This window comes from Lethenteron reissneri, chromosome 57, assembly GCF_015708825.2.
Source record: "Lethenteron reissneri isolate LAM-NWPU_2019-01 chromosome 57, ASM1570882v1, whole genome shotgun sequence".
NCBI lineage: Eukaryota > Metazoa > Chordata > Hyperoartia > Petromyzontiformes > Petromyzontidae > Lethenteron > Lethenteron reissneri.
In genome coordinates, this window is record NC_083835.1 from 9,802,388 (window position 1) to 9,817,463 (window position 15,076).

The window sequence follows — 15,076 nt, forward strand, 5'->3', positions numbered from 1 at the left end:
TTACTGAGCAGCATTTTGCAATCTCCAATTTCTGTGAAAAGTTCGTGGCCATTGATGTCGGTGTCATAGAAATTTCCAAAATCTGTACAATTTCGACGAATTGCATCGACATCTGTGTCGGATAGAAGAGTTTTGACGTCCAGCAGAAATCCAAATTTTGTGTTCAGGTCTTTTAGTCGTAAAACCCGTGTTGACATCTCCTGTTGAAGTCGATAAAATACGCTCTTCATAACGCGCACAATTTCTTCTTCTGCTGAAAGTCCTGCATCTCTTGCCAGTTCTCCTGGCATCTTCCGACGTCGCCTAATTCTTCTGTCCACATCGATCCCCCAGGCTGTGCATCTTATTTTGGCGTTTTCTACAGCAACTTGGCTCAAATCATCACAAAGCTTGACAAATTCATGCTCCAAAGATTCAAGATCAGTTGCTGCTTCCTTGAAATTCATAGTAGGATCCTGTAAGCGCTTCTGAACACGATAATTTTTTCCAAGAATGACATTCCAGAAATGTAATAAAACTATGAAGTAAAAATGTAATACGCATGCCTGTAACTGCTCTGCATCACTTCTGGTTTCAGGCGTCATAGTTACGTCCTCCGATAATTTGTCTAGCAGCCCTACTAGTTCATCCAGTCCTTCATAGATAGCTTTAATAGCTTCTGATCGTGCACTCCAGCGTGTTTCAGGCCGTTGTAGTTTCCACCACCAAAAGACAGGCCAGTGACTAAGGCTGAAAGACTGCGCCTGTCTGTTGTTTGGGACGTTCTTCCATGTAAGTTCTTAATAGGCGCGCGTACCAAAATGTAATTACATGACATGTAGGCTGTGTGTGGCGGGATATATAAACTTATAGGTTGAGGTGTAGATTTGTGCAGTAGTTTCAGGCTGCCGCGCCCGCCGCAATAAGTTATAATGTAACGTTGTAAGCCTAATTTTGGCGCTCCTTTACCTTGGCGCCCGGGGACACGTGTACCCCCCTGCCCCCCCCCCCCCCCAAGCTACGCCTCTGTGCTGTGCTCGCCCCACGGGGCCGGCATGAGAGCAAGACGATAACTTCATTGCGAGTCGTAACCTTAACATATTGAGTTCTATTATCACTCTCAATGTGGTCCTCTAACCCGCGTCGCACGGTGCAAACACAATACTACATCTACAGCAGAGCATAGCCCACGTGTTGTTGTGTTTGAGGGGTTAAAACCGTCCCTAGCTGTTTCAGTCGGGAGAAAGAAGGGGGCACAGTCGGATCTTGCACCCCCCATTTCAAAAGAAGAAGAGCTTTACAGATCTTCAGATTTTCTCCGGCAGGATAAATAAATAATGTCATTCCTTGCGAGGTGCCATTTCGATTCGATCTTTTGAGAATCGACGCTGTGTTATGGAATCGACTCCATTACGTACTCGCCCCCAGAAACTAGAGAATCGATTTTAAAAACGATTCCCTTATTTGCGATTTAGGAAATCGATTCCCGTGGAGATCGACTCTCCGCGCACCAGGCCTCGGGCAGGAGGAGGAAGGAGGCGATGGCGGAGCGCGGTGAGCTGTGGCTCGTGGCGGCCGCGGTCGTCTTCGCGATCGTCACCTACCGGGACCTGCAGGGCCCGGGGCGCGCCGCGGGAGACGCCGCGGGAGACGCCGCCGCCGCCGCCGCGAGGCCCCGCAGCCCCGCGCTGCACGGACGCGGCCCCACGGTCTCGTTCCAGTACTGGTGAGGGCGGTGGTCAACAACAACATCATCAACATCAACAACAACGTCGCCTCCACCATCGTCACCATCAACCACGACCACCATCGCCATAATCATCATCATCGCCACCATCAACCACCACCATCACTACCACCATCATCAACCACGACCATCACCATAATCATCATCATCGCTACCATCAACCACGACCACCACTACCACCACCATCGCCACGACCATCACCATAATCATCATCATCGCCACCATCAACCACCACCATCACTACCACCATCATCAACCACGACCACCACTACCACCACCATCGCCACGACCATCACCATAATCATCATCATCGCCACCATCAACCACCACCATCACTACCACCATCATCAACCACGACCACCACTACCACCACCATCACCATAATCATCATCATCGCTACCATCAACCACGACCACCACTACCACCACCATCGCCATAATCATCATCGCTACCATCAACCACGACCATCACTACCACCACCATCGCCACGACCATCACTACCACCACCATCGCCACCATCAACCACGACCGTCACCGTCACCACAATCACCACCACCAAAAACGAAAAGACCACCGTCATCGTCAACACCATCATGGTAACCAAAGACAAAGACCCCCCGTATAGGCTGTGACGGACTGGTGGGGCAAGTGCTGTTAGCGAGCACCTCCGAAGGCCGGCACGAGGGGCTGGGTGGCCAGCACCACGCCCGGGCCTGTTCAGATAATCATCACCATCATCACCACCACCATAATCATCATCACCACCACCACCATCATCATCATCACCACCACCATAATCATCATCACCACCACCATAATCATCATCACCACCACCATAACCATCATCACCACCACCATAATCATCACCACCACCACCATAACCATCATCACCACCACCATCATCATCATCACCACCACCACCATAATCATCACCACCACCACCATAATCATCATCACCACCACCATAATCATCATCACCACCACCATAATCATCATCACCACCACCACCATAATCATCACCACCACCATAATCATCATCACCACCACCATAATCATCACCACCACCACCATAACCATCATCACCACCACCATCATCACCACCACCATAATCATCATCACCACCACCATAATCATCATCACCACCACCACCGTAATCATCACAGCCACCGTAATCATCACTACCACCACCACCATAATCATCATCACCACCACCGTAACCATCATCACCACCACCGTAATGATCATCACTGCCACAGTAATCATCATCACCACTGCCACAGTAATCATCATCACCACCGTAATTATCACCACCACAGTAATCATCATCACTACCACCGTAATCATCATCACCACCACCATCGTAATCATCATCACCACCACCATCGTAATCATCATCACCACCACCATCGTAATCATCATCACCACCACCGTAATCATCATCACTGCCACAGTAATCATCATCACCACCGTAATCATCACCACCACCGTAATCATCATCACTACCACCGTAATCCTCATCACCACCACCGTAATGATCATCACTGCCACAGTAATCATCATCACCACTGCCACAGTAATCATCATCACCACCGTAATTATCACCACCACAGTAATCATCATCACTACCACCGTAATCATCATCACCACCACCATCGTAATCATCATCACCACCACCATCGTAATCATCATCACCACCACCGTAATCATCATCACTGCCACAGTAATCATCATCACCACCGTAATCATCACCACCACCGTAATCATCATCACCACCACCGTAACCATCATCACCACCACCGTAATGATCATCACTGCCACAGTAATCATCATCACCACTGCCACAGTAATCATCATCACCACCGTAATTATCACCACCACAGTAATCATCATCACTACCACCGTAATCATCATCACCACCACCATCGTAATCATCATCACCACCACCATCGTAATCATCATCACCACCACCGTAATCATCATCACTGCCACAGTAATCATCATCACCACCGTAATCATCACCACCACCGTAATCATCATCACTACCACCGTAATCCTCATCACCACCACCGTAATCATCATCACCACCACCGTAATCCTCATCACCACCATCGTAATCCTCATCACCACCGTAATCATCATCACCACCGTAATCATCATCACTGCCACAGTAATGCTCATCACCACCACCGTAATCATCATCACTGCCACAGTAATCATCATCACCACCACCACCACCGTAATCATCATCACCACCGTAATCCTCATCATCACCATCACCGTAATCCTCATCATCACCATAATCATCACCACCACCACCACCGTAATCATCATCACCACCACCGTAATCATCATCACCACCACCGTAATCATCATCACTACCGCCGTAATCCTCATCATCACCATCACCGTAATCCTCATCATCACCATCACCGTAATCATCACCACCACCACCGTAATCATCATCACCACCACCGTAATCATCATCACTACCACCGTAATCACCATCAACACCTTAACACAGCAACATCAGCACTCGCATCCTTGCCATTTGTAACAGCAGCATATTTATGATCACAAGAAGCTTTCTCCTGATGTCCGTGTCTCCGTCTCCCGCATGTCCCCCCTCGTGTGCCCGTGTTTTCCCGCGTGTCTCCTCCACGTGTCCCTATGTGTATCCGAGTGTCTCCCCGTGTTCCCAACTGGGTGTCCCCGAGTGTCTCCCCGTGTTTTCCCGCGTGTCCCCGTATCCCGTGTCTTCCCGCGTGTCTCCTCCACGTGTCCCTTTGTGTCTCCGTGTGTCTCCCCGTGTTCCCAATTGTGTGTCCCCGCGTCTCCCCATGTCTCCCCGCGTGTCCCCGCGTGTTTCCAGCATCTCGTGAGGGTACCGCCGCCTGTACGAGGAGTTCGCCCAGGCACTGCAGGAGCGGTACCCGGGCGTGCAGGTGGAGGGAGAGAACTTCCCACCACCTGCCCTGTACAGGTGAGGTGACACACACACACACAGTGACACACACACACACACACAGTGACACACACACACACACAGGTGACACACACACACACACACAGTGACACACACACACAGTGACACACACACACAGTGACACAACAACAACAACAACAACCGCCATTCGCCACTAAGTGGCGGTGACGTCACCACGACGCTTGTGCCAGGCCAAGTGCACCTTGAGGCCACGTGAAGTGTCGAACGCCCGCTGGCAGGAGGTCACGGGGCAGACCCAGCAGGTGCCACGGGTCGACTGACCGAGATGACCGAGATGACTGGCTGATGCACCACCTGTGCCCCCTACTGTACCAACTTGCTGTGCTTTAGCCACCCGGCGCTCCGCTCGTTGTTGTGAGCGTCACTCCTCCGCCCTCCGTTGTTGTTGGAGGGCGACTGCCTCCAACTGCCCAGTAGCGTCCTTCACGAGCCTCCTCCACTGAGGCCGATCTTGACACCGCTGGTACCAATCATCGGCAAGTCCACTCAGCTCCACGTCCTCCTGTACCACATCACTCCATCTCTTCTCTAGCCCGTGCCGCGCCCGTTTAGCCCCCTCGATCCGGCCAAACAAAAGCTGTTTAGGCATGCGGTGGCTGGGCATGCGGGCTACATGACCCAGCCAACGCAGCCTTGCCTGCCGGAGGAGCTCACTGATGGGACTTTGCCCAGATCTTTCAAGGACTTGTGAGCTCCTCACACAATCCAGCCTGGTTAAACCCAGGATGGATCGTAGGCAGGCCAGCCTAAATGTTTCCAACCGGCGAAGATGCTCCACTAGGGGGGTCCACGTTTCGCAAGCGTAGAGAAGGGAGGGAATGACCGTGGCCGAGAAGACCTGAAGCTTCGTGCGGAGCGACAGACCAAGTAGCTTCCACACAGCGTTACGCAACAGATGAAAAGTGATTGCCGCTCGACTGATTCGGAGTGAGACCTCTGCTGATAAACTGGAGCCGGTCATAAGCACACTGCCCAGGTATGGGAAACTCTCCACTCTCTCCACAACTGCCCCATCACCAATTGGGAGTTGTGGGGGTGGAGTGTCCGATGGTACAAAATACCCAGGCAGGTGCTTAGTTTTGGTGGGGCTGATGGTAAGGCCCCACCTCTTAGTGGCACGCTCCAGTCTCAGCAGCAGCGTCTCCAACTCCTCTTCTGAATGAGCAGCTATTACCAAATCATCGGCATACATAACGTGGTTGACCAATAGGGAGCCATCTCTTGATCGCACCCGGGCATCGATCAGCCTCTTATTATATCTGTACCAAATGGAAATTCCCCCGGTACAGCTATTGAAGGCTTCACGAACTACGCGGTCAAAATAGATGTTAAATAATGTGGGAGCCAGAGGACATCCCTGTCGCACCCCAAGGTGTACAGGGAAAGGCTCCGACTCCCGGCCACGTAGTTTTACCCGGGCCCGCTCACCATCATGAAGGTCCTTAATGATCGTGAGCAGAGGGTCAGGGACTCCGAAAGCACGAAGAACAACCCAGAGCCCAGTCCTACTGATGGTATCATAGGCCTTGACCAGGTCAATAAAGCAGAGATGTAGGTCTTTTTTGAATTCCCTACACCTCTGCTGTAGCAGACGGACAGAAAATATGGCATCTGTGCAGGACCGCCCTTTCCTGAAACCGCATTGGGGCTCCGCAAGCCTCTCCTCAGCGTGCCTAGCAAGGCGATGTTGAATAATCCTTGCCAGGACCTTACCCGGCACACTGAGGAGTGAGATGCCCCTGTAGTTGTTACAGTCGGTACGGTCCCCCTTCTTAAAGAGGGGGACCACCAGGGCATCCTTCCAGTCCTGCGGAACCCGTCCAGTGGTCCAGACTGTTGTTATGATGTCATATAGGGCAGTCTGTGCACAAACGCCACCCTCCCTCAGCATTTCGCTTGGGAGATCATCTCTGCCCGGTGCCTTCCCTGGTCTCAGACTCTGGATCGCCCTCAGTACTTCCTCAACAGCTGGCACCTCAGCCAGCCACTCACAGGGGGTGACCTCTTCCAATATTTGAGGCACCGCACAGCCTCAGCAGGGTTATCACCACTTTGTGCCATGATGTTTTCCTGGCTGAGAGAATTTCCCTCCCCCAGGACCTCACAGAAATGCTCAGCAAATCTGCAAACCTGTTCCTGGGGGTCGGAGATTGGATCACCGTTTTTTCCTCTAATGATGGTAATAGGTGTGGCGCTGCAGGTTACTTTTTTGATGGAGTTAAATAGTGATTTGTGATCACGGGCCACTGAGGCAGACTCCATCTCCTCAGCAACCCGCGACCACCACCCATCCTTACAGCGCCTTACGGCTCTCCGAACTTCCGAGCGAAGGCTGCGGTATACCTCCTCATTCTCTGACGTGGGATGCTGTAGGCGATGAGAGTGGGCCTGTCGCTTTTTCTCAATTAACCTGAACACCTCCTCTGTCAGCCAGGGTTTCTGGGGAGGTCTGGACCGCGTACCCAAAGCAGCCATTGCAGCTGCATGAGTCACAGTCTTAAACCTCGCCCATTTACCCTCGACATCAGGTGGAGTGGGGGACGATGCCAACCCCAGCTGCAAGCGATGATGAAATTCTCGCTTGCAACTTTCATCAGCTAACTGAGACCAGGCCACTTTTGGTTGGAATGGGATCCTGGGTGTACACCCACCACCGGAGTGGAAGAAAGGCAGGCGCATCTTACAGATGACTAGTCGATGGTCAGAGGGCAGATCAGCTCCACGTAGGGGTCGGCACGGTTTGGCTCAAACCACCAAACCGCGGTTTGAACCGAACCAAATCGGTTTGGTTTGGCTCTGTTTGAACTGGTTCGGTTTGGTTTGGGGCTACGAAAACCGACTCGGTTTGGCTCGGACAGGGTGGAACCGGCTCAAACTAGTTTGGTTGGTTGTAAAGGCGACACGAAAGGACATGCTGTAGTTGCCTTTGCCTGCGAATTCACTTTGCAATTGCATCTCTATGGCTTGAGCGGCTCAAGACGGCGCCATCCCCGGCGGCTCCAGCATCACAAGGTACCTCATCCACGACGTGGAAGAGACCAAACACGCCGGTAGCGACGAGGAGCCGATGGCGAGCGAACGTGAGAGCCCGGACGCCACGCGCGGCGACACGCGGCAGAGCCTCATGCGCACCCTCGGCGCCGCAGCGCTGCAGACCGCGACGCAGCCCAAGCCCAAGAAGGCCCGTGTGTCTCGAGCGCTGTGGCACGACGAGTACTTTGAGACGAGCCAGGCCGCGGGCGACGTGCAGAGCCGGACCTGCAAGATCTGCACCCTCCAGTACGCGGGCTCCACCTCCTCGGGCACCCGTATCAAGCATCTCAAGACCCATGGGATCGTCGACCCCGAGTCGCCCACGGTCGTCACGTCGCCGCCGACGGGGAAGGGTTTGCTCGTGCAGTCCAAGATGGCCACGCCCATGTCAGCGCACGCGAGCAAGGCCATGGACAGCTTTGTCGCCGAGTACATCGCGACGAGTGGTCTAGGCCATAAACACGTAACATCGGATCCCTTTACGACTCTTCTTCAACGAGCTGCCCCAGGTTACGAGCCCAAGTCTGAGCGCACGGTCAAGCGCCGCATGCTCGAGATGTATGTCGTCCTCAAGCTACTCGTGCTACAGTACTTTACTACTTTTGGCTCTTGCGTCTCCTTGACCTACGACGGTTGGACAAACGACGCCATGACCGGCTTCTTCTCGGTCACCCTCCACTGGATGGACCCGGCGTCGTTCTCCATGTGCAACTGCATCATTGACTTATTTTGGGTGGCCCCGGGCGAAGGCGTGGGCAAGCGCATGGCGCAGCGCCTGCACGAGCTGCTCGACGACTTTGGCGTGTGGCCGCGCCTGCTCGCCGTCGTCACCGACAGCGGTTCTGACGCCGTCGCATCCGCCAAGTCCCTCACGCTCCTCGAGGGGAGCAACCTGCGCTCGACGTGCTGCTTGCGGTGCATCGCGCACTGCGTCAACCTCGGCGTCAAGGCCTCATTCGGCGCGTTCGAGACACTGCTGCGCAGCCTCCGCGCGACGCTCGGCGCTATCCGCAAGAGCAAGACGAAGAGGGCGGCCTACACGTCGCTCGCGCGGCACTACCTCAAGTGCCTGCTGCAGCCGCCTTGCCTCGACGTGGTCACACGTTGGGGTAGCACGTACGTGATGCTCACGGCGTCGCTAAGGCAGCGCCAAGTGATCGACGCCATCTGCCTTGAGCCCGGCTGGTCGCGGAGCCAGGCCGGCTTGTCGGACGAGCAGTGGGAGCAGGCGGCGCTGCTCTGCCAGTTCTTGGAGAAGCCGGCGGCCATCTCCGATGCCATGGGCGCCGCCCGAGTCCTCATGTGGTCGTGAGCTCGGCCGCCGTGACCATCTCCGACTACATGGTCAAGTACAGCGACCTTCTCTCGTCCGAACCAAGCCGCGTCGCCCGCTTTCTCGACCTGCGCCACCCCAAGCCCGCGGCCTCGAGCACCGAGTACAGCAATATCAAGCACATGATGACGGACATTCTCAACCAGCGCTACCCAGCGTTGACGACGGACGCGGCGCCGAAGGCGGCGCCGCGTGGCGGCATTAACATCCTCTTTGACATGGTCTACGCGCCCAACGCTCACGACGGCGCCGCCTCCGAGGTCGACCGCTTCCTGCTTGAGCCGACTCAGGACCTGAGCATGGACGTCGTCGAGTGGTGGAAGCTGTACGGCGGCAAGTACCCGCGCCTACGACGCGTGGCCCTCGACTATTTGCCTATCCCGGCGTCGTCCGTGCCCTCCGAGAGAGCAAACTCGGCCGCCAAGCGCTCCTTTCTCGACCGACCAAACCTGCACAAGTGCACGTTCAAGGCCGAGATGTGTGTGCGCTCGTGGGCGCGGATGTTGCCTAGTGTTGGGGTTTCACTGCCATTGAACTACCACACTGCGTTCAAGGACATTGGGCGTGCCAAGCTTGAGGAGATGGCTGTGGACGACATCGTCGTCCAGTACTTGCTAGTGAATCTCAATATGAAGAAAGCCTGCGTAGAAATTAGCGATTAATACACTTGATATTTGTATTGAATGCGAATATTGTTTGCCGCGCATCTTTTCGGTTCAAGCCAACTCAAGAGGTTTGGTTTAGCTTAGTTTGGTTTGGTTTTGGTTTGGTTTGGTTCAGTCGTCGCTGGTTTGGTTTGGTTTGCTCAATTTGAAACCAGTTTGAGTCGGTTCAAACCGTGCCGACCCCTAGCTCCACGGTAGGTCCTGGTGTCAAGGACATGGGCTCGCATCCGCTGGTCCGTCACTATGTAGTCCAGCAGATGTTCTTGCTTGGACCCGGCATGTATCCATGATGTTGTGTGGATGCGCCGATGCCGGAAGAGCGTGTTGGTAATTACAAGCCCATGGGCTGCACAAAAATCTAGCAGCCTCCTACCGTTATTATTGAGCTGATCTGGCCCATGCCTTCCAATCACTCGAGACCAGCTGCCAGCATCATGACCAACTCGGGCATTGAAGTCACCCAACAAGATGACTCTGTCCCGAGTGGCCACTTTAGCTAGCACCTGTGACAGGAGGTCATAGAAAGCGTCTGACTCATCGGCTTTGCCTGCATCCCTCCACGGATGTTCGTCTTCGGTGGGGGCATAAGTAACCATGACCACCACTCCTCGCCTCTGGTTGATGGGAAGGCGAGCCCAAAGTATCCTGGGGCTTACAGCTTCCCACACCTCACCGCCACGCTCCCACGCCCCCTTCATTCTTTTGTTCAGAAGAAGAGCCACACCCTGTTGTTTGGCAGTCTCCTGCCCCGAGTAGAGGACTGTCCACCCCTCATGGTGGCAGGAGCCAGAACCGGTCCACCGGACCTCCTGAATGCCACAGAGATCCAGGCGGTACCGGTCCAGCTCCCGACAGAGGAGTGGCAGCCTCTCCTCCGCAGTGAGCGTTCGAACATTCCACGTGGCCATCCGCCAAATGGGGTTTGGCCAGGAGACGTCATAAAAGCCTGACCTCCCAGGGCCTTCGGCACAAGCTTATTAGTTACAGGTTTATGTTTAATTCGTAGTTTAGTGGTGGTTAATTGAAAGGTGGAGGGGTTACCAGCCCCTCGCACCTGTCCAGAGCCCCCGTTTAGCCACTGTGGTGGTCACAGACGCCATGAGGGGAGAGGCCAATGGGCATTGGCCCTCCCCCCACAGCACTGCCCACGACAGTGTTGCCCGTCCGGCACCGCGAGGAGGTAGGAGGTTGTTTTGCCGGACACACACACACAGTGACACACACACACAGGTGACACACACACACACAGTGACACACACACACACAGTGACACACACACAGTGACACACACACAGTGACACACACACACACAGTGACACACACACACACACAGTGACATACACACACACAGGTGAGGTCAGGTCCCACACAGAAACACAAATATACAGGTGAGGTGACATCGGATGGCAGATATCAGTGGCATTGGTTGTGTGTGTGGCCACTGGATGGTACAGTGAGGAGCACAGGTCATGAATCGGCTAGTCAGCCAACCCACGGCACCCGAGTCTGTCCCATGGCCTCCTGCCAGCGAGCCTTCAACACTTCACGTGGCCTCAAAGTGCACCTAGCCTGGCACAAGCGCCATGGTGACGCCACCATGGCGCTTGTGGTTGCGCAGGGCTGACAAAGGCGGCGTGGCGCTGGCCACCCACCCCACCCCCCCTCGCGGAGCCGTGCCGGCCTTGATAGGCGCTCGCTCACGACACATGCCCCGGCAGTCCCATTAAAAGGCTACACGGGGGACCTTTGTGTGTGTGTCTGTGTGTGTGTCTATGTGCGTGTGTGTGTCTTGTGTGTCTGTGTGTGTGCGATAGTGTAGCGGTTAGCACGCTGCGCTATGAACCCGGCGACACGAGTTCGATTCCCGCTCACGGCCAACATCGGTGACGATTATCTGAACCGGTCCCGGGCCTCCCCTAGGTCGACTCAGCCTCAAATGAGTACCTGGTGCGGTGTGTAAACATTGCCACTAGGGAGACAAAGGTGGTCGGGCGTGGTGCTGGCCACCCACCCCCTCGTGTACCGTTCCGCCCTTCATAGGTGCTCGCTAACAGCACTTGCCCCTACAGTCTGTTAAGGCTATACGGGGGATCTTTGTCGTGTGTGTGTGTCTGTGTCTGTGTGTGTGTCTGTGTGCGTGTTTGCGTGCGTGTCTGTGTGTGTCTGTGTGCGTGTGTGTATGTGTCTGTGTGTCTGTGTGCGTGTGTGTCTTTGTGTTTGTGCTTGTCTGTGTGCGTGTCTGTGTGCGTGTGTGTGCGTGTCTGTGTGTGTGTCTGTGTGTGTCTGTGTGCGTGTCCCAGGCACTCTGCGTCGCTGCTCTCCGTGCTGAAGCTGCTGGCGATCGGCGCGGTGCTGAGCGGAACCGACCCCTTCCCCTTCCTCGGCGTCGCCACACCCGGCGTGTGGCACTGGGCCCGCGGCAACAAGGTGCGGCCCGCCCACCTCGCCGCACTCACCACACTCTGCACACTCACCACACCTGCACCGATCACCCTCACCACACACTGCACACTCACCACACCTGCACCGATCCCCCTCACCACACTCTGCACACTCACCACACCCGCACCGATCCCCCTCACCACACACACCACACTCACCACACCTGCACCGATCCCCCTCACCACACTCTGCACACTCACCACACCCGCACCGATCCCCCTCACCACACACACCACACTCACCACATCTGCACCGATCCCCCTCACCACACTCTGCACACTCACCACACCCGCACCGATCCCCCTCGCCACACTCACCACACTCACCACACCCGCACCGATCCCCCTCACCACACTCACCACACCCGCACCGATCCCCCTCACCACACTCTGCACACTGACCACACCCGCACCGATCCCCCTCACCACACACACCACACTCACCACACCCGCACCGATCCCCCTCACCACACTCACCACACCCGCACCGATCCCCCTCACCACACTCATCACACTCACCACACCCGCATCGATCCCCCTCACCACACTCTGCACACTCACCACACCCGCACCGATCACTCTCACCACACTCACCACACTCACTACACCCGCACCGATCCCCCTCTTTACACTCGCACCGACCCCGCTGTGACCGTCCCATCACTTGACTAGCATCCAGTAGTGCGGTGCAGTGCGGTGCGGGTATGACGCGGTGCGTAAACACCTGCACCGGGGAGACGAAGGCGGCCCGGCTGGGCTTGGTGCCGGCCACACCGCCCCCTCGTGCTGCGCCACAATGGTGCTCGCCGAGTCACCGGAGGAGAACGTTGGGATGTGGGAGTGCTTGTAACGGACGTGCGGTGAGGTGTGCGGTGAGGGTGTGCGGTGGGGGCGTGGGGTGAGGGCGTGGGGTGGGGGCGTGGGGTGGGGGCGTGGGGTGGGGGCGTGGGGTGGGGGCGTGGGGTGGGGGCGTGGGGTGGGGGCGTGGGGTGGGGGCGTGGGGTGGGGGCGTGGGGTGGGGGCGTGGGGTGGGGGCGTGGGGTGGGGGCGTGGGGTGGGGGCGTGGGGTGGGGGCGTGGGGTGGGGGCGTGGGGTGGGGGCGTGGGGTGGGGGCGAGGGTCGAGGGTGAGGGCGTGGGGTTGAGTGTGTGCTGTGTGTGTGTGCTGTGTGTGTGTACAGGTGTACGCGTGCCTCATGATCTTCTTCCTCAGTAACCTGGTGGAGTCACAGCTCATGTCCACCGGCGCCTTCGAGGTGTTCTACAGCGGTGAGACGGCACACGCGCCACCACCGCACGTCCAATGCCTGTGTGGTGTCTGTACGTACACGTGGGTGGATACACGTGTGCGTACACGTGTGTGCGTGCATGTGTGTGCGTACACGTGTGTGCGTGCATGTACGTTTGTGTGTAGTGCAGCGGTTAGTGTGCTGCGCTACGAACACGGTGACCCGAGTTTGATTCCTGCTCTTGGCTAACACTTGGTGTGGCATGTAAACATCGCCACGAGGGAGACAAAGGTGGCCGGGCGTGGTGTTGGCCACCCACCCCCTCTTGTGCGTTACTGGCCTTCATAAGTGCTACTCGCTAACAGCACTTGCCCCAACAGTCTGTTCAGGCTATTAATGGGGGGGGGGTCTTTGTCTTTGTAGACGTCCCCGTGTGGTCCAAGCTGCAGTCCGGGCGTCCTCCGTCGCTCCCCGAGCTCATGCAAGCGCTCGACAACCACATCCACATGGCGACCGCCGGGGGCTCTGCCCCCCACATTCCCTAGACACACACGCGTTCACTCGCACTCTCACACACACACACGCACGCACTTGTACGCAAGCGCACACACACACACGCGCGTGTGCACAGCGGTGAGGGCGCGAGGCAGAGACCTTTGACGGCCGTCACACAAACCGGTCACAGCCGCTCGTGACGGCCTGAACCTCTCCTGCTTTGCGCTCGCGCCACGCACACACCGCGTACAAACCACACATACACACCACGTGCACACACCACGTGCACACGCACACACCGCGTACAAACCACACATACACACCACGTGCACACACTACGTACAAACCACACATACACACCACGTGCACACACCGCGTACAAACCACACATACACACCACGTGCACACACCACGTGCACACACCACGTCCACACGCACCATATGTACACGTGTACACACGGCAAGTCCATACCATGCTCACCGAACCTACACCACGTATACACACCTACACCACGAGGTTAGGCACGACCCCCCTCCTCCCCCACCCCGCCCCCCCTCCTCCCCCACCCCGCCCCCCCTCCATTCAAACGTCCCCCACGCCCCCCCCCCCCGGATTCCGTGCCGCGATTCGATGTAAAAATGGTTTTGCTGTCGTTGCCGTCTCATTCTCATATCCCTTGCCCGCGACTCGCGTTACCCATCTCATCCCCCCCCCCCCCATCATCCGTCATACCGGTCGGCACACGTGGCGCTGTCCGTGCGCTGTCCGTGCGCTGTCCGTGCGCTGTCCGTGCGCTGTCCGTGTGCTGTCCGTGCGCTGTCCGTGTGCTGTCCGTGTGCTGTCTGTGAACTCACGGTCTGAATAAATCGTGAGCAATTCTCAGGCTGGCTCGATGTGTTTTGCCGCGGGCGGGCGAGGCTGAACTATAAACTATTTTATTTTACCAATGATAACGAAGTGGCTTGTGTGGAATTTGACAGCGGCCAAATACTCTGAACGCACGTTGATTATAAATGTGGAGGGACAAACTGGAGGACTTGAGAGGAAAATCCACGTGACCACAAGGTGAACATGCAAACTCCAAAAATACAGAAGACATCAGGGTTGGGATCGAACTCGCAACCTCTTGTGTACCAGGCGAGGTAGTTAAC

At 56.1% G+C, this 15,076-nt stretch overlaps 1 pseudogene; it reads left to right on the plus strand.

Annotated features, from left to right (window-relative positions):
• The first annotated feature begins 1,435 nt into the window (after nucleotides 1-1,435).
• On the plus strand, nucleotides 1,436-14,807 carry LOC133357178 (thioredoxin reductase-like selenoprotein T; annotated as a pseudogene).
• Nucleotides 14,808-15,076: the final 269 nt, after the last annotated feature.